Source organism: Patagioenas fasciata, chromosome 15, assembly GCF_037038585.1.
Source record: "Patagioenas fasciata isolate bPatFas1 chromosome 15, bPatFas1.hap1, whole genome shotgun sequence".
Taxonomy (NCBI): Eukaryota; Metazoa; Chordata; class Aves; order Columbiformes; family Columbidae; genus Patagioenas; species Patagioenas fasciata.
The window spans coordinates 6,983,274-7,004,445 of NC_092534.1; the positions used below are offsets into that span (position 1 = coordinate 6,983,274).

Below are 21,172 nucleotides of genomic sequence, written 5' to 3' on the forward strand. Positions count from 1 at the left end.
ACAAATTTGATTAAGATCCCAATTATACCAGCCTAGCAAGTGTCCAGCAAAAATACTTTTCTCCCTGTGGGGCTGTGATAAATGCCAAGACAGCTCTGCACTACCTTTGTTTCTCATTCGATTCCTCTGTGAGGATTTTCAAGAGAGGTTTGTCTACATGCAAAGCCCGAGGGTTGGAAGGATGGGAAAGGTCAGCATGTGAAAAACTGAGAGTGCAGCAGCGGTACGATGACACCGTGACCCTGGGATGCTGCCGGCAGTGCCCGTGCAGCAGTTCTGCCAGGTGCAGCCTGGCCTGGCTCCAGCACAGACTCCTTCCTCAAGTCCCCACTATGGTGAGTAAAAGACACTGCAGTGCATCTCATGTCCCCAAGGAGAGAGACCTTTCTCGCTTAAACCTGGTACTGGGGAAAAGTACAACTAAAATTTAAAAAAAAAAAAAGTATCAGAAGACAGTAGAGCTGCACAGATGTATATACAGATACATCTTTTCCTCTACAACCTGTGTTTTCAACATCGGTGAGAAGAATTTTTAGGACTCTGACGGAGTTCCTGGGACAGGGAAAAGCAGCCTTTCTGCACGGAGACAAACCGCATGTTTATTCAGAGACTGAGCCTTGTGTAAGATCACTTTTCAGACACACTTTTCATAAGACCATAAAGCAGAAAGCAAATACAAATGTTCACTCTATTTACTCTCTCCCCTAGCAGTAAAAGGAAACACTCACCATGCGAAATACTTAGAAATACTTTGGGAACTCCTCCTACCAGTCTCCATCACAAAGAGGCTCTATGAACAGGCTATCACCGCGTTTCATAATCCCCACTGATAGATTTTCTCCAAATACTAGAGGAAATAGATTCACAGCCCACACAGCTGGGTAAATTCTGCCTTTCCCGGCTGTTGCCAGCAGAGCTGCAGGTCTGGACATGCCACCGCACCTACAGGCACTGCCCTGCTCCGCTGGGTGAAAAAATCCAAATCATTTATTTACACCCCAGCAGCAGGTCTAAGTTTTGTAAACAGGAAATTCTTTTAAGTTGCTGTTTGTCAGTTTTATTTACCCTTTAAAGTAATTGTCAAGAAGTTGCAACCATGACTGTGGTTTACTTGAATCTGACTTAACTGAAAACAAGCAGTGTCTTTGACCAGCCTTCTGAAATCATCTCACCAAGAGAACACCATTAAATGATAATCACTGAGAACACGGAGCTCATAAAACAATATAGTCTGCATCGCTAGTGTGCCTTGGTCAACCTGACTGGCTGTGCAATGTAAACAAACCAAACATTAAACAAGTATTAACGTAAAAAGAAAATTCCTCCCCAACTGGACAGGCGAGATTAGTTTATTTCCTGGACACAGAGTACGCTTTGTCTGGACAGTCTCTTAAACAGCAAGTGGCCAAGAATTTGAAAGCTTGGGAAAAGGAGCATTCCTGGAAAAGCTGTTAAGATGCAGAGCAGTCTGAAGGAAAGCTGCCCATGGCAGAGCTGTCACCACAGAACACGCCATCCCTGCCCGGACCAGCCCCGGCAGGCAAGGTGAACATCAGATGTTGGGTTGGCCACAAACCTCCCTGCTCACGGTCAGCTGTGCAAACACCCTTTTGGAAGCAGAGGCTCACACTTCGATTCTCAGAAATATAAATATATATATATATATATATTTTTTTTTTTTTTTTTTTTTACTGTTAGTCATCCGAAAGCTGCAATCACAGCTGTGTCTCCACACCCACCGTCAGCCTGTCCTCACCACGGGACACACACACACCATTGCTGTGACATGCAGCACGCGACATGCGGCTGAGCAAGGGGGAGACCCGCTACCCCAGGGCACAAAAGGCAGCGCCCATCATGCTGCCCACACCCCACTGTGTCTCGCAGCCACAGCTCCACCAGCGCTGGACGCAGCCTGGCCTCCCACCCCCGTGCCCAGTGTGTCACCTCACCAGCTCCCACTCCAAGCAGTACCAACACGGACTTTGCTTTTCGTCCTGGAGTCAGCCTTAGCTCTTAATGCTCTGCCGCTTCCACAGTTACATGTCACTCAGGAGGCATGGCAGAAGACCAGCATCGTCTAATATTCAAAAGAAACTGTTAGGTCAAGGTTCTCCGTTTCCCTCCGTCCCGCACAAAGCAGCCTGTGATCAGATCAGGCACAGAGCCATCAGGGTGAGGGACACGGTGCACATGCTTTTTCCAGAAAACTGTAACAGAGCCTGCTCTCGGTGGAAAGCCATCCAGGTTTTAGCTACAGTTTATTTTGTTTTCTCTGTGCTTTTATCACTCTGCTATCTGATCACCTTCCAAAAGGGAGGCTGCAGGTCAACCCCAAGTTTCCCTCCCCAGGCCCCGTTGCTAGGTGAAACATGTGGTCACAGGCCACCAAACAGAATTATTACCCCAACAGCCCAGCAAGAATCCAAAGGCCAAATTCACATGTGCTGCCCTTAAAACGCCTTAGTGTTTAAACATCTCTCGAGACCTTCACCCTACCTCCAGCTCTTCCCTGGAGAAACACAGAACTCAAGACAAGTGTCAGATTAGCCAGCAGAGCATAACACTCACATCATAGATAATGGGTCAAAAATTTAATGTTCATTTCCTTTAGATTACTATTCAGTTTCCAAATTGTATTAATAATGCAGCAACCTCTTAATGCAAGTGTCATTAGCCCCAAGATACTCAATCGTTATTTTAAAAGGACTTCTTAGGTTCCTTCATTATTTACCTATATTTTAAATCGACCTAGTGAAAAAAGTAGCTGTGCAACAGCCTCAAACCAATGGCAAAGAAAGAATCTGCATGTCTCTGAAACCAGAGGGTGAGAGTGCAGCAGAGGAACCACTCAAAGCAAATGCGATTTAAGGGAGGCGGGAGGGGTTTTCAGGGTGTACAAGCTCTGTCCATTAGCACAGGTCAGGCTCCCAGGGCAGAGCCCACGCCACATTTATCCCTAAGCCCTACGGCCAAGCCTGAGAAGACACAATGTGACTCGCGTGGTATTTTACAGCTTCCCTGGGGGAGAGCAAACGACAGAAGCGCCACTTTAATGCACTCCACATGCACCCAAAAATGACAGAAATGAAAGCTAAGTGTCTTCCTGCACCACACAGAGACAAAGAGCAGTTCCTGTCCCTGCATCTTCCTTAATGTAATTTTTTCTTAGTAACTACCTGAGGGGAAAAAGGCAAAGTCTTCCTCCAAAGTGATCTCGCTTGTGCCTGTTTACAAAAACCAAAAGGCAGCTGTTTATTCTCAGAAAGGAGAGACTGTGCAAGAAGCAGCGCGGCAACAGGGAGAGTTCAATGCCATGTATGCAGCACTATCTTTGTTAGCTGCACAAACACCATTCACTGCCTCATTCAGTGCTCTTCCTGAGAACGTGGGCTATATCACACAAGCTATATCCACACACACGTCATGGAAAAGGAGAACAGACACAAAGAAAAGCCCTCAAACCGCTACCTAGCTAGTAGAGGCCGGCTGAGCGGAACAAAATTACAGAACTGAAAGAGCAGCGCGAGGCTCCAGCTGCTTCCCTGGGTGCTGAGTTTCCCCCCGTGAGACCCAGAGACCGACCGACCCGCAGCGATGGATGGAAGGAGCAGACACCAGCAGAAATGGAGATGGCTGATCCGGCCAGGGGGCTGCCGTGGTGTGAGGAACACACAATAGACTGAGACAGAAGGAAGCAAAACAACCATCTCTCCCCTGCCCTGAGAGAAAAGAGAAAGCAGTCAGTCCGATGAATGCTTTCGATTTTTCATTTTATTTGAACTGCAGTGGCGAGTGACAGAAGCAAAACACAAATCATTGCTCTGCATCGCTCGTTTCTCAACAGTGCTTCAGCTGTTTCTTTGTTCGGTTCTCTACATCAACCTGTTGCAAAGAGCAAGATTATTTGTTTGCTTGTTTTTGAAAAAATATAGTGAGAAAAACAAAACCAAACCATGCTATTTCATTCCTTTGCTCCTCTTCAAAGCCTGCTGCTCCTCTGCTGTGCAGAGCGCTGTTCCCAGCGCCCAGCCCCAGGGAAGGGGCTCCCACCAACTTGCTGCCCTCCCCTGCTCCAAGGCAGAAGTTGATGCGTTTTGCACTTTTCAAACTCAGTTCATCTCTGTAGTTTCTGTCAGAAACCTTCCAGATGAAGGACAGATTAACCATCAACTCTGGCCACCAGCACCCAAAATATTTATCAACGCAGACTTGAACAGTTACAAGCTCATTCAGTTTTGCTAACGATGATCCTCAGCTTTCCTCCAAGTTTCAGGCGATTTCTATCAATCCCTGCTGAGTCTACCCCACCAGCAGAGATCCAAAAATTGTTCCAGATGGAAACTTGAGACAAATACAGATTAAAAGGTGAAATCAGTAACAGCTTTCACCCTGAAGCCCCCCAGCCACAACCAGCAGGTCCCATCTGCTTCTGCACCCCACAGATCGCTCATGGTGAAATGGAAAGGGTGAGGGATTTCTTCTGCCACTTCCAGGATTAGCACCGAGAACATCCCTGGCGATTATCTGCTGGTCCTGTCACCTAGAAATAACCTCCCACACCACATTTCATCCAAAAAAATACATTTCATGTAGTGTAACATCAACACGGTCTGGCAGTTTGCTGTAAGGGCGCTCTTCTAGCAGTGGATACATTCATATTCACGGTGCAAGTGTATATGAACACTGGATTCACCCACAGTGCACCACTACGCGAATAGTTCTGTGCATACGTGCGTGCAGATAAAGGCGAGGATGATGTTGGTCAAAGCGTTTAGAACCACGGGCAAAGCACAGCGACAGAAGCTCAGGGCAGCAGAGAGGGCACCTGCGGCCAGGTGCACAGGACATGGAGGGGACAGACGGGTGGCACAACCGTGGATGGTGACATCACACATGGGTGTCACGATGCACACGGGGCTGTGGGGTAAGCACCAGCTTCAGTTCTGCCCCTGCAAAGGGCCACTCATAAGAGATGTGATTTCTCTCCTTTTACACCCCCACGTAGCACGTGAGAATATACCCATTGCCAGAGAACAGTCACATCTTCCCCATGGTTCCTTTGGCACACACATTTTTTTCTGTAAACACAGAAAGTCTTCATATATGCATACGTTTAAAAAATATTACCCGTACTACGTTAGTTAAATCTCTTTAGATTTAACAAGATTTTAAGCTGCATTTGTGAAATTGCAAGCCCTCTGCAGCTACATCCGTAGGACTTGCTATCTTCCATTAATAATCAACAGAAGGAAACAATATGTTTGCCAAGCATAATATAATAATCAGAAGGTGAAGGTAAAGAAAAGCAGTCAAAAAACCCTTCTCAATCTCACACTAGAACAGCCTTAAAATTTTCTCAGGCTCTCCAAGAATGAAATCTGGCACCACAGAAGGTTTTGCAAACATTTCTCAGAAGTAGCTCTGCAGTTCCAGAAAAAAACAGTGACAGAGAAGAACTTAAAATCCCCTCCCTAAAAGCCAAATGGAGGCACAGATCCAAAGATTAATCTCAGAGGCTTCTCTACAAAGGCAAGAAGTGACATGCATACACATCCAACATGCAAAGAGAAAACAAAATAAGGGTTGTTTTCCCCAGATTTAAGAAACAGAGGTGCTGACTGTAAGAGCGAGCTGTTCGTGCCTCGGCAACAGACTCTCTAGCAAGACTAAGAAGTTTTGAAGTATCCCTTTAAGCAACCAGTGCTGTTTGACTTCTTCCTTCCTGGTGGGAGAAAGCTCTTATCTAGCATGTTTTGTCTTTCTCACGGTTTGTACAATAAGCAATTCTGAGTGTAACAATGACACATCCCAAGATCCTAAGTGTGAAAAAAGGCACAAATAAGTGTTTAAAAAAAAAAAAAAAAAACAACGGAGGGAGCAAATTAGTCCCAATATCGTAAGTGAAATGAATGCAGCGAAAGAAAAGCGGAGCCGCGCACGCCGCAGGTCCCAGCGGGCGCACCCGCCCCGGGTTCACCCTCAGGCGGCGTTTCAGCCCCGGCCGCTCCGCACTCCGGGCGCTGAGCGACCGGGACCCTCCTGACATCGCCCCCGTCCCGCTCCTCACTCGGGAAAACCCACGACCAGCCGCAAAAGCAGCCCAGGGCCCCCCCACCCCGGCGCTCCCCGCTCACCTCGGGCAGGGCAGGACGGGCGCAGCAGCCGCTGCGGGCAGGGCCGGGTTCGGGGCGGTGCTGCCGCCCAGCGCCCCGCGCTATAACGCGGGTGGGCCGGGCTGGCGGCCCCGCTCCGCCCCGGCCACTGCCCCCCCCGCAGCCCGCTCCGCCCCGGTCACCCTTGCCTGCCGGCCGCCCCCACGGGCAGCGGGGCTGCTCGGGGACACCCGCCTCGGGACACAAAGCCGCGAGTTGGCGTCTGCAGGTGCGTTTTGACTACATCGACTTTGCTTTTCTACGTGTAATTTTATTCCCCCTGCGATTCCCACAGTGACAAACTCAATTCTACATGCTCTTCTACAATTCCATGTATTTTTAACAGAATCATAGGAAAGAGGGCTGAAAGGAACCTTTAGACGTCATCTAGTTCAGCCCCTTACCCCAAGGCAAGATCAACTATACCAAAATCGTTCCTAACAGATGTTTGTATAACCTGTTCTTATAAATCTCCAGTCATGGAGATTCCAAAACATCCCTAGGCAATCTATCCTGGTGTTTAACTATAGTTGCTGTTTGAAAGTTTCTCCTAATGTTTAAGTCTGAACCACCATTACTCGGATTTAATCTTGCTTTTTTTGTTCTATTGACAACATGGAGAAAAGCTTATTCCTTTTTTTTTCCTCTCCACAGAAAGCACACACGCAGAGCACCTCATCCCACACACGGGCTTTTCTCCCCATAACAGCCTCCAAGGCCATCACAATCAGCCATAGCGAAGTGAAAATGCTGTTAAAACCAGGATGATACAGCCAGAGAGCTCAGTAAAACCAAACGAAGTTACAGAAGAATAATCCTGGTATATTTTCCTGGATTTTGCAAGGAGGAGAGATGAGGAGCTGAGCTGTACACAAGCCCATGAGCAAGCCCCAACACGTGCTCTGTAGTAGCATCATTCACATGTGTTTGGCATCTTCTGCATGAACCAAAGCTGCCACAAGAGAGGCTGAAGTCGAAGCTGCAGCAGGACTGCTGGTGAGACAGCACAGGACAGTGATGAGCAGGAACTCTCAGTTAATTGTCATGCATTTACTAGGAACACAAGAATCACTGAAAGATGTCAGAGCAGAGAGAGTTGTCTGCATCCAGTACCCGGTCAGCAGAGTTTTCACAATGCTTTCATCTGTGCACAATTTTCCTAGTGATAATAAAACCTAGTATTTTAGAACATGGTTTGGAAAAGGTAGCTTAGGCACTAAATTGTTTCTGGTTCTTTTCCATATACAGGTACCAGACAAAGCATGTCTTCATATCACCACAAAAGTACGATTTATAGGAGATACAAGTATACAAACCTTTAGCCAACCATAATCACAGAAGAAACAGCAGTTTGCCACTTCTGGTAAAACTGCACAACTGGGTTTTAGCAGGGCTTTTTTCACAAGGAAAACCAAACGCAAGTCCTATAACATGATCTGAGACAGGGGATCTAGAAGAGATCACACAAAATGAAGTAACCAGGTTCCTACATCAACCACACAGTCATCTTCCAAAGTTATCTTGCCTCTTCGTCCGCTTCTATTCCACACAAGATCTTACCCTTCGTAATATATACAGCAATGCACTGATGACTCCTCTTGCTTAAAACATCAATTTTCTTCCTGGAAATCTTTTATCTTTTGCTTTATGTGGCAAAACTGACTGATTTTTTGAGGTGGAGGAGGATGAAGGGAAAAGCACAGCATAAGTAAGCACTGTTCAGAGCAATCTCCCTGATCTGGGATAACAGCTGTGCTTTCCTCAAAAGATCAGCACTTGTGAATCATCCCACTTCCTTTCCCAAGCAGAAATGCATGACCTATGGGAGATATATGACAACGTATGCCCACAGTCACCAGGTTTGTTTTCGCTACACCGTCAAGGGCTTGGGGGACCCTCCATGTGCTTGTGCGTGTCCCCAGCTACCACAGTTAGGAAATGGGATTTTGCTTGAGGCTTTTTTCACCAGCTGCTGGAGATGAGAGGTTCCAGCTTCCTGCTGAGCTCCAGCTTGTGTTTCTCCCCTTCTCCGTTCCCTCAGTACAATTACTAATGACCAGTTAATCATTTTCAGCATGTGTGCCTACCTTGTTCTCTTTGTCCCTGGTGTGGCCAGCAGCAGGGTGGTGTTGGCTCCTTCCCAGGACGCAGGCAGGGCTGGGAACCCTCCCCAAGGCCACAGCTGTTGGGTTGGGCCAGCAAAGGGCACTTCACCGTCAGAAGGAGGAAAGGAGATGGCCCAGAGCCGTGGGGTTCTCCTGCCTCTCTGCTTGCCTGCTGGCTGCTCCCCTGCTTACTCAGCTCTGGGCTCTTGCAGGGACTGAACGCTCCCCTCAGCAGTCCTGACAGACAAAAAAATAGGATTTCTTGATAACACAGCACCATGATATCGCTCTTCATTCATTTAAAGTATTCGAAGTGCACTTACTTATACAATTTGAGTCAAGGAAATGAGTGTGAAGGGGGAAAATGTAGCAGCTAAAGTGATTCATTAGTAAAGACAGGTAATATACATCCCTGTGCAGCAGTAAGTCTGAGGTGTATTGAACAGCTCAAATAATTAGACGGGTCCTGGTACTTGACATAGGGCAAATATTGTCCACCTATATTAGAAAGGCATGAATTAGCCTAGGACAGCTCCACACATTGCAAAAGCAATCCTGAATTCCAGTTCCTGCTTCTGGACTGTTTTTTGGAGCTATTTAATCTAAAATACGTGGTTGGCACAAGCACAAAGAGTGTAGGCTGGACATGAATGAACCATGCCTGGGAATTAGCAGCAGGCTCTTAGAGCAATCAGGTTGCAGCAGAGAATAATAGGAGGAAAAATACCCTTAGCTCGTTGAATACGTGACATACTAAGTTTGCTTCAGTCCAGAGTGCTCCATTGCACTTTATGTTCTCAGGTCCAGTCACAATGCTGACTGGAAACCGAGCAATGAAACACCAATGTGCCAAACCAAAAGCACGTGATCCGGCTTTCACTTAAAGCTGTTTACTACACAACAGGATACAGTCATTCTCTTTTACAAGATCAATTTTTTCATACCAGGTGTCTGACAAGTTATTGTGTGCTCTCACTATCTTAATCATCTGTAATTTTGAATCATGCTTCGGATGAGTTCTGTTCAGTTTGCAAAGCGTAGGAATTGAGGACATCTTTGCTGTTCTCAGATGAATCAAAGCACCAAGCCCAGGGGAATAAAAATGGTCACAAATAAACAAATCTCCCTCTGTGGTTCAGTTTTAGAATTCGGTTAATGCTAACTACAGATACAAATAACTTTGCAAATACTTTACAGATATTTGAAACAATGAAAACAAAGTCTCAAATTGTCATGTAGTCATCAATAACACAGTGTAGTAAAAGTAGCACTAACACAACCTTCTCAACAAGACCTTAGTCAAACATCTTTCCACCTTTCCCTCAAAGGGAGGATTTAGCCCCCAAACCTACTTATGAAAATCAGAGCATTCTTAATAACATGGTGAAAAACAAGTTCCAGACCCTCACAGCCAAGCGTGAGACACATATCATGGACAAGGAGTAAGTCAGCTTCAGGTTGCACTCACCTCCCATTCTGTACTGCTGGAAGCTGTACCAAAACCCTACTGAACACGTATTGCTTAACTCTTCATTTGGCCAGTTGGCTGTTTTACTTGGCTAGTGAAATAGTGAGAGCTGGCACAAGCTGACCTTTAGCAGGCTCACTTTCTTATGTTAATTCTTCTTTTTCTTATACTAAAACAGTTCCAGGCTCTTCCTCCCATGATTTGCATATAGATGAAATAAAGTTGTCTTTATTAGGAAGCAAGGGACTTCATACCAGTGCAGGAGTCACCAGTGAAGAGCTTGGCAGGAGGCACAGTCCATCTCATCACTGCAGAACATTTTTTCTCTTGGCTACCATGTCTCCAGGTTCTGCTCCTTCTAAAGAAAGACAATGTTTGTCATGAGCAAAGGAACAGTTTTAATGAAATCGGACAGCAGCTACACAGCTACCAAACATTTTAGGGTCAGTCAGGTTGTCTGTCCATTGGTACTGATGCAGTCACCTAATATTCAGCTCTTGAACCTGTTCTTTCAGATCACTTGTTTTCACTGTCATAAGGACACAGAATTTTCACTTCAGGAAAAAATAATGTATGTGGATTGTGCTGAAACAGAAACACCGAGATCTGAGTTTTTCAGGAAGGTGAGCTCCAAGGAAACTGTGGTATTTTAAGACCAATATGTCTTGTCTTCTCTGTGTTTTTACTCTGTGTGCAACAGGCATCCGCATTTTAGCAGCAAAACAAAGCCTTAAAGAAGAACTGTTTATTCTGCTGTTGACTTCTTATTTAGTAAATACTGACTACTTGTCAGAAATAAAATATTCTCTCCTGCTTCCCCTTCAGTTAGCATCTTCCCTTACTCCTGTTGTTTATGTGTACTCTCGATCATTAGCACAAGTTGCCTCACGGGCCTCTCTGCTTGCCCGACTGCTCCATGGAGACTCGCATCCTCAAGCCGCCTCAGTCTCTGCCCTCCCGGAAAGCCTCACCTGTATTTTCAGTCGATGCCCCAGCAGACTCAGCACTGCAGCCACAACCAGGTCTGTTTGCTATGCACTGCCATCAGAAGCCAAGAAGCCAGCTTGATTTCTGTCCTTGACAAGGATCCACATGAGCCGGTGCCAAGTTTTGCATTACACATGCTGGAGGGTCAGGCCTGGAATGGAGAGACAACGGGCATTAACATTTGAAGACAAGATGCAGCTTCCCAGCTGAACTTTCCTTTCTAAGGTACAGCGTATTAAGGAGAAATTAATCTACAAGAGCAATGCAGGGCACAAAGCTATCATTAAGACAGCTGACAGTGGTTATCCTTATGAGTATACAAACTACTGTACGTCACGAGAGACACTAACACACTACATCTCACTAGTATACAGCAGTGAATTAGGAAGGTACTTTTTGGAATACAAAATATAAAAGCAGCTGCTCAGCAAACATTACTATGGCCTTTATACAGATTTCCAATTTAAAACAGAAACAGAGTTCAAACTGACTCATATTTTACTAATTCTGAGAGATGTCATGATCAAAAGGTCTGCTAGTTAACCAGACTACTGAGTCAGTCTTTTACAAACATAGCATATATATCACGTTGCATTACCTGTAGTTATCAAAGTACATTTGTTTTATCACACACTGGATAATAATATTCATAATTCATAATAATGAATAATTATGATAATGATTACATAATTCATAATGATGACATCCTGATAATTAATTATAGCAAAACACCCAAAATGGAAGCTGTGCTCTGTCCAAATGAACACACAGCAAAATATCTGTCATGACAAAGAGCCTACAGAACAATCCTATCGCACGGGTGGGTTGGGTTGTTTATAATGATCTACCCTGATTGATGGCAACTGCCTGGAAGAAAACCACAAACACCGCATGAGTGGATAGCAGCATCCCTTGAATATGTGAGAGCTGCAGCTGTTAGGAGCTGAAATACAAAGGCTTATGATTTTTATGGACAGGTTAAGATGTTTCCTATTCCCTCACTATCTGGACATCTTCAGAGTATGCACCATTCTCCTCTTTTCCCAGTTCGTCCATTCCGTTTAGATCCCAAACTGCACACAGAGGTCATGTCTGTGCTTAAACTTTACATCCTGCAAAGAGCTCTGTTCATTATCAGTTGATTCTTTGTGATAGCTGTGATTAAAGTAATATAAATATCTTCACATCCCTAGGGCTGAGATTATTATCTCTTTTGGAAAAAGACTGGCTCTTCCTAGCACTAAGAATTGACTGGGCAGCTACATTGTTCCAAAATGCTTGTAAATGCAACATCCTGCACAGCAAGAAAAAACTGTCAACAAATAGATCGAAAAAAACAAAAACAAAACAAACCAAAACAAACTACTGAGTGAAAGAAAACAGAGATGGAAGATGATGAAGAGCAATCAGTACAAGACTCCAATGTTCTAGCATCTAGAGGATTCACTGTACTTCTGTATCCAGAAGTTTGCCACAGAAACTTATTCACAGTCCATACAACAAGATGCTATTTCCTGTGTTTGTGATCAGTGTGATATATGGGTTAGAGTATTTGTGTTTGTTTCATTTTGGCATTGATCCCAGTAGCCTTTCCACTCGCACACCAGGGAGAGAAAAATGCATTCTCCCAGCTACATTTCTTAATGCATGATTACTTGTTCCAATTTATAAGGCACGATTAAAGCCACAGTCCCTGTCTGCATCTCTGTCTTCATTTTCTCTTAAAAACCACTGGTTATAAAATCTCATGTACACATTACCTCAAGTCTTCTGAACACTAATAATGGCGAGTTAGATCTGGCAAAACAAGGGTGTTTTCATAAGCTAGCAAGCCTACCACTCCTGAAAGCCTGCCAGGTTTAAATATTTAATGATCAGACATGGCATTCATCCTCCTTATCAATGCTTTTTTTAGATACAAGTCTGGAGAGTCTCAGAAAGCACAATCAGGCAGTGCTGGAGACCTGCAAAGGCTTTTCACACCAAACAGTAAGTAGCTACACTCGCTAGGAAATGAACTGGGGAGGCAGAATTCTCTTCCCTGTTCCATTAGAGGCACATTGAAGCAATAAAAGGGGTAGATTGCCTTGAAATAAACTGGCTTTTATAAAGCCTTCTCTTTATATCCTTCATGTTGGTGGCATTTTTTTACTTAGAATTAAATGAAATGGAAACTTTTACAAAGTTGAAATAGGCAAAATTCTTTCTGGGAAGGCAGTGGACAGGTATAAACTCTGTTGGTGCAGAAGAACATTTAGGAGTTGTTTGCTTACAGAGCTGGCATGTACGAATCATGCAGTGAGTGCATGTAAAAGTGGGCACAGGTTTTAGGTTTGGCCAGACAATGAGTTACACCGTTTGTTTTATAACCACATGGGGTATGCATGGGCTGATGTAATATAAGAAATAAAAGTGACAGAAAGTCAGAAAAGGTGTGTCTGAAGTCACCTTTGGAAAAGAACTTAGGTACTTTCAGCCAAATGCCCCGCCTTCTCTGACTGGGATCCCTAACCCTCCCTTCAGGAGCCAAATATTTAACCCACTGCTTTCTGCAAAACAATAGCCTGAGGAGGGTTGGTATTTTTTCCACTGTTTAATAGCTGAAGGGACAGGACACTCAAGCTGAACGTGGGAACCTCCAACTACAGTGATTCCCAGGAGAGAAAAGACTGTTCTTCGGTGCCTGTCTCTCAGCTGGTCTCTGTTGGCCCAAATAGACTGTACAAGCCATCTGAAGAGGGTCTTGAGTACTGGACTCTCCTCATCCAGCAGATTCCCCTCATCAACAGATAGTGCTGTAATTCCTTCACAACTGGATTCATAAAAATTGGATTGTACTTAAAAAAAGGAACTGCATCAACAAAGAGCTCCAAGACTGAAGATCTCAGATACACAAGAACTACACATTCCAGATGTAGACTCCAATCAATTCAGACAGAAGAATGCCCCCATGTCTTTGGTGAAGTGCTGAGTTGTATGACACCTTTTGCTACAGAGAATAATTCCTAGGAAATTATTTTGCTCTAACTGAAGCCAATAATAAAATTTGTTTTTTCTCCCAATGCAATCCAAGCAAGGCTCATAAAGCATTCAGCAGCAAGAGAAAAAATTTGTTGAGGATGGCAATGTTAACAGACAATAGTGCTCTCTACCCTTTTGTTTCCCTTATGGGCCCCATGGATGTAAGTTTAACTGTGATAGTTCATTAGCACAGCTTTCCTTTGGGCCCAGGGTTTTATACTCTGCATTTGACACTTAGAGCATGATGCAAATACTTGCGTCGAAACAATAGAAGGGATTTATTTTGTGATGACTCAAAGGGCATCAAAAATTGGTTTGAAAGAGATTCAGTGAGAATTCTGGTTTGCAGAAAGAGGGGAATGATGTATACAAGGATAAAAAGTTCTCCTTACAGAGCAACATAATTGATTTGGTTTATTATGCGCACCCACCCAACAGTGGTGCTGTTGTTTTTTCAGCTGCAGCTTGTCCTTATGCAAGCAGCTTGGTTATGCTTTCCACAATATTCACAGGTACTTTTTATGGCACTTCATGTTTCTCTACTGCACAACAGAATAGGGACTAGGAAAAAATGTAGCTGTGCTGTATTTCAAAGTGCTGTGCAATAAAAACTATTGTCCAGTCCTTTCGGTTATGTCCAGGACAGTGACAGCTGATGTCAGCTTCTTGCAAGAAGATGAAAAGGATGAGCTGATAAAGGTGGACATGCTTAAATATGATCGTACAGTTCTCAGAGAGTGCTTTTATGGATCAGGTGCCTGATAAGAAAGTAGATATTAGTTTACTGGGATGGAAAATGCATGGGGACATCAGCGGTCATGTTCCTGTATAACTGCATGCTTCTCCATTTAAATTGCCGCTGTATCCACCTGGGAGGAAATCCTTCCAATCATTGCAGAATGAGGGTCCCAATACAACAAACCATTTCAGCTTGTAAGTCAATATTCAGCTGAATATGTACTGGGAGCAGTACACTGAGTGGGAACAGATGTGCTCCCTTTCTGTATTTTACATCAGCAGAAACATTCATGTAAGGTACAGGAAATGTAAACAATCCTTGATGCACATAATTCAATGTACTTTCTGCAAATCTGTGTACAAGGTAAGACCAAATGCTGACAAAGAACTTGACAATCAGAAAACTGAATAAAAAGTGTTAATCTAATTTTGAATCTTCATCAGGAGATCAAATATTGGAAAAACTGCTCAGGGAGCAGGGGGTCAAAATCAAGTCAAAATCTGCTGTACAAATTTGAAGTAGAAAGGAGTGAATGTTGCATTAAGTAAACAAGCAAATGAGAAGTAAAATGTTCAGGCAGTGCCATCTCCTTTAGATGAATGTCTATGGAGACTGACCCATAGTCACTGCTGGGGGAAGGATCCAGCACAACTGTGAGGGTGATACAGCTCAGCCAGAAAACTCATCAGTTACTGGAGTTGCCTTGCTGAGGTCAGTACTCACACCAAGTTCCACCGTGTTCGTGTGACCTCGTTTCTGCAGAAGCTGTTGTAGCACCAGCGAGCTACTAGACTATTTTGCAGCAGAGCGGGCTGGTTACCATTATTCTCGGCTCTGATTAGCCAGAAAGGCGTTTGTGATGACGTTAAACGTACTGCATTTCCCAACAACGACCATGATCTCAGCAGCAAGAGGAAATGCTTCCCAACCCCTTTGTTTTGACCAGATAAAGCAAACAGGAAACATTTAGCTACCTGGTTCCCGATCTGCTGCCATCCATTTCACTGCTTCCTGCCCATGTGAGAGAAAACTGTTTAAGAAAACTGCATCTTTAAAAGTTCGGGTTTCACTTACACAGGCAGCTTGAGCCTTCAGTATCTCCCCAGCTTCTCCCTCCTCCTACCCCCGTGGTGGGGGAAAGGGCAGGAGGAAAAGGAGGATTAGAAAAGGAGTGTTTACAACATCTGCTTCTTTTAGTTATCGCCTTTCCTTCCTTTTAACTAATGGCTGTTTTTCACAGCATAGAGAAATGGTTCATGAGTATTCTCTCTGTAGTGACAGTCTGGGACCCTTTGACAATGGGAACTGGGCATACAGAACCAGGCGTCACAGTATTTTTTTTTACTCTTTAAACTGTCAATTCCAGGTGTCTGATTCCATTAGTTATTTGAGGGGAGTTAAGCCCTGGCTCTGTATTTTATTTTATATATATATATATATATATATATATATATATATATATATATATACACATACACACACACACACATATATATATATAAAATCATGCAGTCCAACAATTTTCTGTTGTTTTCAGAAAATTTGGAGGCACTAATGCAACATTTATTTAAAAAAAAGAGGAATTCCTGTTTGTATGATAAATGTAAGGAGAGAAGGATTTTGTGTTTGTATGACACTAGTGTATGAACCAGGAAAAGAATGGAAGCATAAAAAAGATCTTTGCACAGAGATGGCAGCCTAAAAATGGTTGTGGTTTTTGCTTATGATGAACTTCAGGGAGCTGGAAACCGGGGTGCAGAAATGTCAGATCTTTGCTATTTTCTTAGGGAATATTGCATTTTTTTTATGCCACCATCATGACAGCTGATAAGGAAAAGGTCAAGATAAGGGTGCTCTGATCAGGGAATTTCCTATACTTACTCTCTTTCCACCAGTGCGAAAGTATGAGAAATTCCCAGGTGCTTTGTTTGAATTACATTATATTTTTAGAAGGAAATCAGCTGAACACTTTCTACTAGTTCATCAGGTCAGTTTCCAGCTCATCCAGCTCTCTGCTTTTACAGCCACATAGCTGTCTTAAGGTGTTTAATTCCTCTCTGTTAATCTCTAAATATCTTTTGACACTCTGAAAAAGATTTCACAGTAAGTCTATAGATAGCCACCCCTATACAATAATGTTTAGGAACAATAACCCCATAGGCATACACACAGTTTTTTATGTATTAATGAGGAAGACAGCTTCAAGAGGTGTTTTACATCCTTAAGCCTCTTGAAAACAGACAAAATATGCATGAAGCACTTACCAGCTCCGATTTTTTCAGAATGACACCGTTTTCAGTTCAATTACGGATTGAGATGATCGCAGGACTTACTCCAGTTTCAGCTGAAGCAAATAGGAGTGTTCTCACCCAGAGAATCAATGTCATACAAAAGCACCAAAGAAGGAAGGTGACTCCTGTTCTTCTCTGGGTTTTCTCCATGTATCAGAGGTATATCCAGGTGACAACAGTAATGTAGTGCTCCTCTTTGCCTCTTTTTAAAATTTCCTCCTGTTAAGGACAGTAACCATTAATCCTCCACCTGCAGGCTCAAATTCCAGGCTGACAGACTAGAACTTGCTGTAAGAAGGATGCTTTTATTTATCATATAAATATTTGTATGTGCTGGAATAGTTAGCCCCGACACATAAATGTTTCATTAGACGACAGAAATAAGATCTTAAGGCTGACACAGGAAGAAGTGCTCACTGAAGTCATTAATGTGAGTGATGAGGTGATTCCCCACTCTGATATTAAATCTGCTGCAATTCCACCAATGTTATCATTCGACAGCCTCTGGCAACATCGCCTCAGTAACAGGTTTAGACAGCTTAGTTGTTTTTGTTGTTATTACTAACAACATTATTATTAATAATTTGTGAATGTCTTCAATTTTGCATCATGGCAAAGATGCTTTATGCCAAATACGGTATTTCATTTGGTGCAACCTATATTTTTCAATTCCATTCGTGTTTTGTTTTGAGCTGATTCAGAGTGATTTTTTTTTAATTTTTCACTTCGGCCAAGCAATTGAAAAAGCAGCCCTTCAGCCGTACGACTCTGTTGCCAGGTACCGAATTGTTCAGTGATGACTTACAGATTCATTTGTTCTTGAGAAGAAATTGGCCAGTCTCAGATCTCACTCCTGTTTGAAGTTATTCACAATCTATTCATGTCAAAAGGAAAAAAACAGAGATTAATTACATTTTCAAGTTCACAACGATTTACTTAGGTGCTTTTGTAACAAAAGAAAATGTGCTAACAAAGCTAACTTGCAAATAAAGATATTTAAACTTGTCAGTGTTTGGACACCCTAGCAACATCTGTTCCCTAAAACTGGAAATCAACAGAAACATTGCATGGTCATGTGTTACAGCATCCACTCACCTAATCTTCCTTAATTTGGTAAAGATACTCAGTCTGTATCTGTATCCATCAGGCTGTCACATCAAAGAACTCGGAAGGAGGATCTTTCAGTGTAAATAGCAAAAGGGTTTGCACCAGCCAGCTCGCAGCTCATTACCTGAGGAACAGCTGTGCTGAACATACAGAACTCCCTGTCCTTGTGCCCCAGGCCAAAGCTAATTCGGGATATTGGAATATGGAATTTTTGGGATACTCTGGACTATTTCTTAAGGTAACACAGAAAATTAAGGTATTGTCAGTTCATGCAAATTCACTGTCCCAAGGCCAAGAGCTCAGTGATCTCACAGTTGCAAGCTCTGGGAAGCTGCTGGGCCAGGATGTCTCCATTTCTGCCGATGCTGTGCCCTATTGTCAGCCATTTGTGGTCAGCATCACCCTCACGGGTAAACATTTACCCTGCAACTACCACAACACCATGCTCCTGCCTTCTAAAAGATTTAAAAGCTCACTAGAAGGCCATGAATTTTGTTTAAACAACACACCTACCTCGTGGCTCCATTCTTGACTGAGAAACCGCTTACACTGGTCTTCCCTCAAGGGCTCCACTTCCAGCAAACACAATTAAGGCTAAACGCATTATCTACTGTACATCATCATTAGAAATTGCCTTTTGCTTTTAGTTTTGTCTTTTGGTGTGGTCTGTTCTAGACACAAACCATCCCTCAGTGACTAGGATGCTGCGCCTTAAAACCCTTTTTAAGTTTAAGCAGTGGACTCTAAATCATAGTACAATGACATTACCCAAAAAATACTCCAAAAGATTTAAAAATCCTGTTCTAAATTTAAGCCAGAAAGGCTGTACTACTACCAGCTGGCACACCAGGCTGGCTCAGAGGGGGACAGGATGGTGGTAGCAGGTTCCCAGCAATGTAGAAATCTATCTTTGCATTTTCCTTCTGCCTCAGTCTTGTTTTTATGGTCATGGAAACTTTGGCAGGAGTATGTGTAAAAGGCCTAAATCAACACTTCCTGGCTTTGTCCTAAAAGTGGCTTTTGCTCTCAGAGGATGCCAGTAGGATGGGGTACTGATAAACTAGATTATCCTTACAGATTAACTGGGAAGGATATAATTTTTCACACTTGTGTGTGTATGTGCTGGTTTAGTTTCACTACTTCCTCTGCAAAAGGCGTGTTGCAGAAATGCATATTTGCTAGGAACACACCTCCTTCCAACAGAGCTTGTTACGGTCTGTCCTTGTGAGAGAATGGGAGGGAAGGTCCAAATCTGAACTCTCCATCCCTGGATCACTCAGGCGCATCCTCCCTCACAGAACTATGGAGATACCCAGAGGCACCTTCCTAAACTGTAAAAAGGGAGAGCTGACGGTAGGTTGTTTGGATCTGTAAAGCTGCTCTTCTTTTTCTCTGCCTGTCTTTCTCTCCTCCTGCCCTCCGCACTCCCAGCACAGCCCCACACTGTGCCCCACGGTAAGAACTCTGTTTAAGAGCGGAGCAGCAAGCTGAGCGGACCAGGCAGAACGTGGCTGATCAGCCCCTGCAAAGGCAGTGCTGAGGTAACATCTGGGGCTTTCTCTGCTGTCAGTCACGTCATTTGGTTTTTGTGGATTCTGCTGGTTAACGCCGTTACAACAATCCAGAGACAGGTTGCAAGGGCAGATGGGAAAGTGTCACAGCTGACAGATCTACAGGAAAAATAAAGGAAAAAAGAAAAAACATAGTTCTGAGCATCTCAACACACTGGTCTGTCTGACTGCTACAGGAAACTGTTAGCTGTTTTACCATGAGCCATAGAGAGCAGAACTCAAGCAACGGCAGAGCAAGAGAAATATTCTAGCTACAGAAAAACACTTTGTATTTCACAACAATGAATGCCAGGGACAAATGGGTCAGGGGAAAAAAAACTATGTTCACCAACAAAAGGTTTTATTATTGAAAGATTGATAATTGATAGAGGCGCCTGAAAACAGATGCGTTATAATATATTGCTCTGACCAGTATTTTTGCAGGAGTTAATGAGAGAGCAGTGCAAAGCATTTCCAGAGGTACGTCTGGTTTCCACTTGACCATAGTGATCACAACTATCAACCTCTCCAGGGTACATGACTGCTTTTTCATGTCACAGTGCCTGCAGAATAAGAACTGTATTTAAAAGAGTAGAATTTCAGTAGCTAAAAGGGATTGAAACCCAAAATAGCAGAAAATTGCTTTAAACTACTCCAGTGAGCACAAATGACTTGTAAATTCGGAAGGGACATACATCAAGGTAAGGATGTATTTTCGTGGCCTGACAGGAGAGCGTTAACAGCAAGTACCTTAACAACCATCCTACTTACAGCTGATTCCAGGATAATTCCCTCTCTGATCTCCTGTACTACTTCTGCACACCTTTAACTCCTGCAAGTCCCTCTTGGCGTAGTTCCAGGTACAGACTGATAAACATCTGAATGTTGCTGGACAACAGTTTCAGGAAATTGTTTCAGGCAGAGGATTCCAACTTCTCTACAGTGACCTAAGGTGTCTTCTGTTTCCATCAAGAAAAGCACTGCATGTAAAGCAGATGGGATCATATTAATTAGGCAGGACTTAATACCTCAGCTGCCGCTCAGTGCTCAGCAATAGGGTCATTCAGATGTGAGAGGGCTCTGGGAGCAAGTCCAAAAATAATATATGGAGCAGGATTATGGAGAACTGTAGGTTCTGGCCCCAACTTCAGCTATAGGAAAAAAAAACCCTCATCCTGTCGTTACACCGATCTTTGGCCTATTTTGAACTCAGTGATGGAAAGGATGCATAACTTTTCAATAGTCGCCTTCATGTAACACATAGTGAGATGACTTGCTGGGTTAAAGACAATTTGTGAGTGACCATTAATAGGCAATACTGTTTCTTCTTATATTTTTGATGGAATGGATCGTAAAAGATCTAAGTGGATGGGTCTGTGTTTTTGGGGGGGGGGGGGGGGGTTGAGTTTTGGTTGGTTGGTTCTGTAATTCTGCAGTTTTGCTAATTATTCTGTAAAATCACAGAGTCACAGAATGGTTGAGGTTGGAACGGACCTCTGGAGATCATCTAGTCAAACCCAAAACTTAGAAGCATATATTTCAGGATAGCAAATACAAATATATTTAAACCCGAGGCTTCTAAAAGTGAGAAAGAGACGGGCCAGATTTGTTTTGTCAGTCGCTGGAGCAGTGCAGACTGCAGGTGGCAGCACCCAGCTGCAGGGCACAATACCGGCTTTAATGGCTCTGAATCCATTACCTAAACTGCAAATGCTTTGATACCTGTACAATTTCAGTCTGATTTTTCCA

General features: G+C 43.5%; 1 protein-coding gene across 1 annotated transcript in view; it reads right to left on the reverse strand.

Annotated features, from left to right (window-relative positions):
- The window catches only part of CARHSP1 (calcium regulated heat stable protein 1), a 31,749-nt gene extending 25,535 nt beyond the window's left edge, over positions 1–6,214 (reverse strand). Inside the window, exon 1 of the mRNA XM_065851167.2 lies at positions 6,138–6,214. The gene's annotated coding sequence lies outside the window, so the exon portion shown is untranslated. The remainder of the gene's footprint in view (positions 1–6,137) is intronic.
- Positions 6,215–21,172: the final 14,958 nt, after the last annotated feature.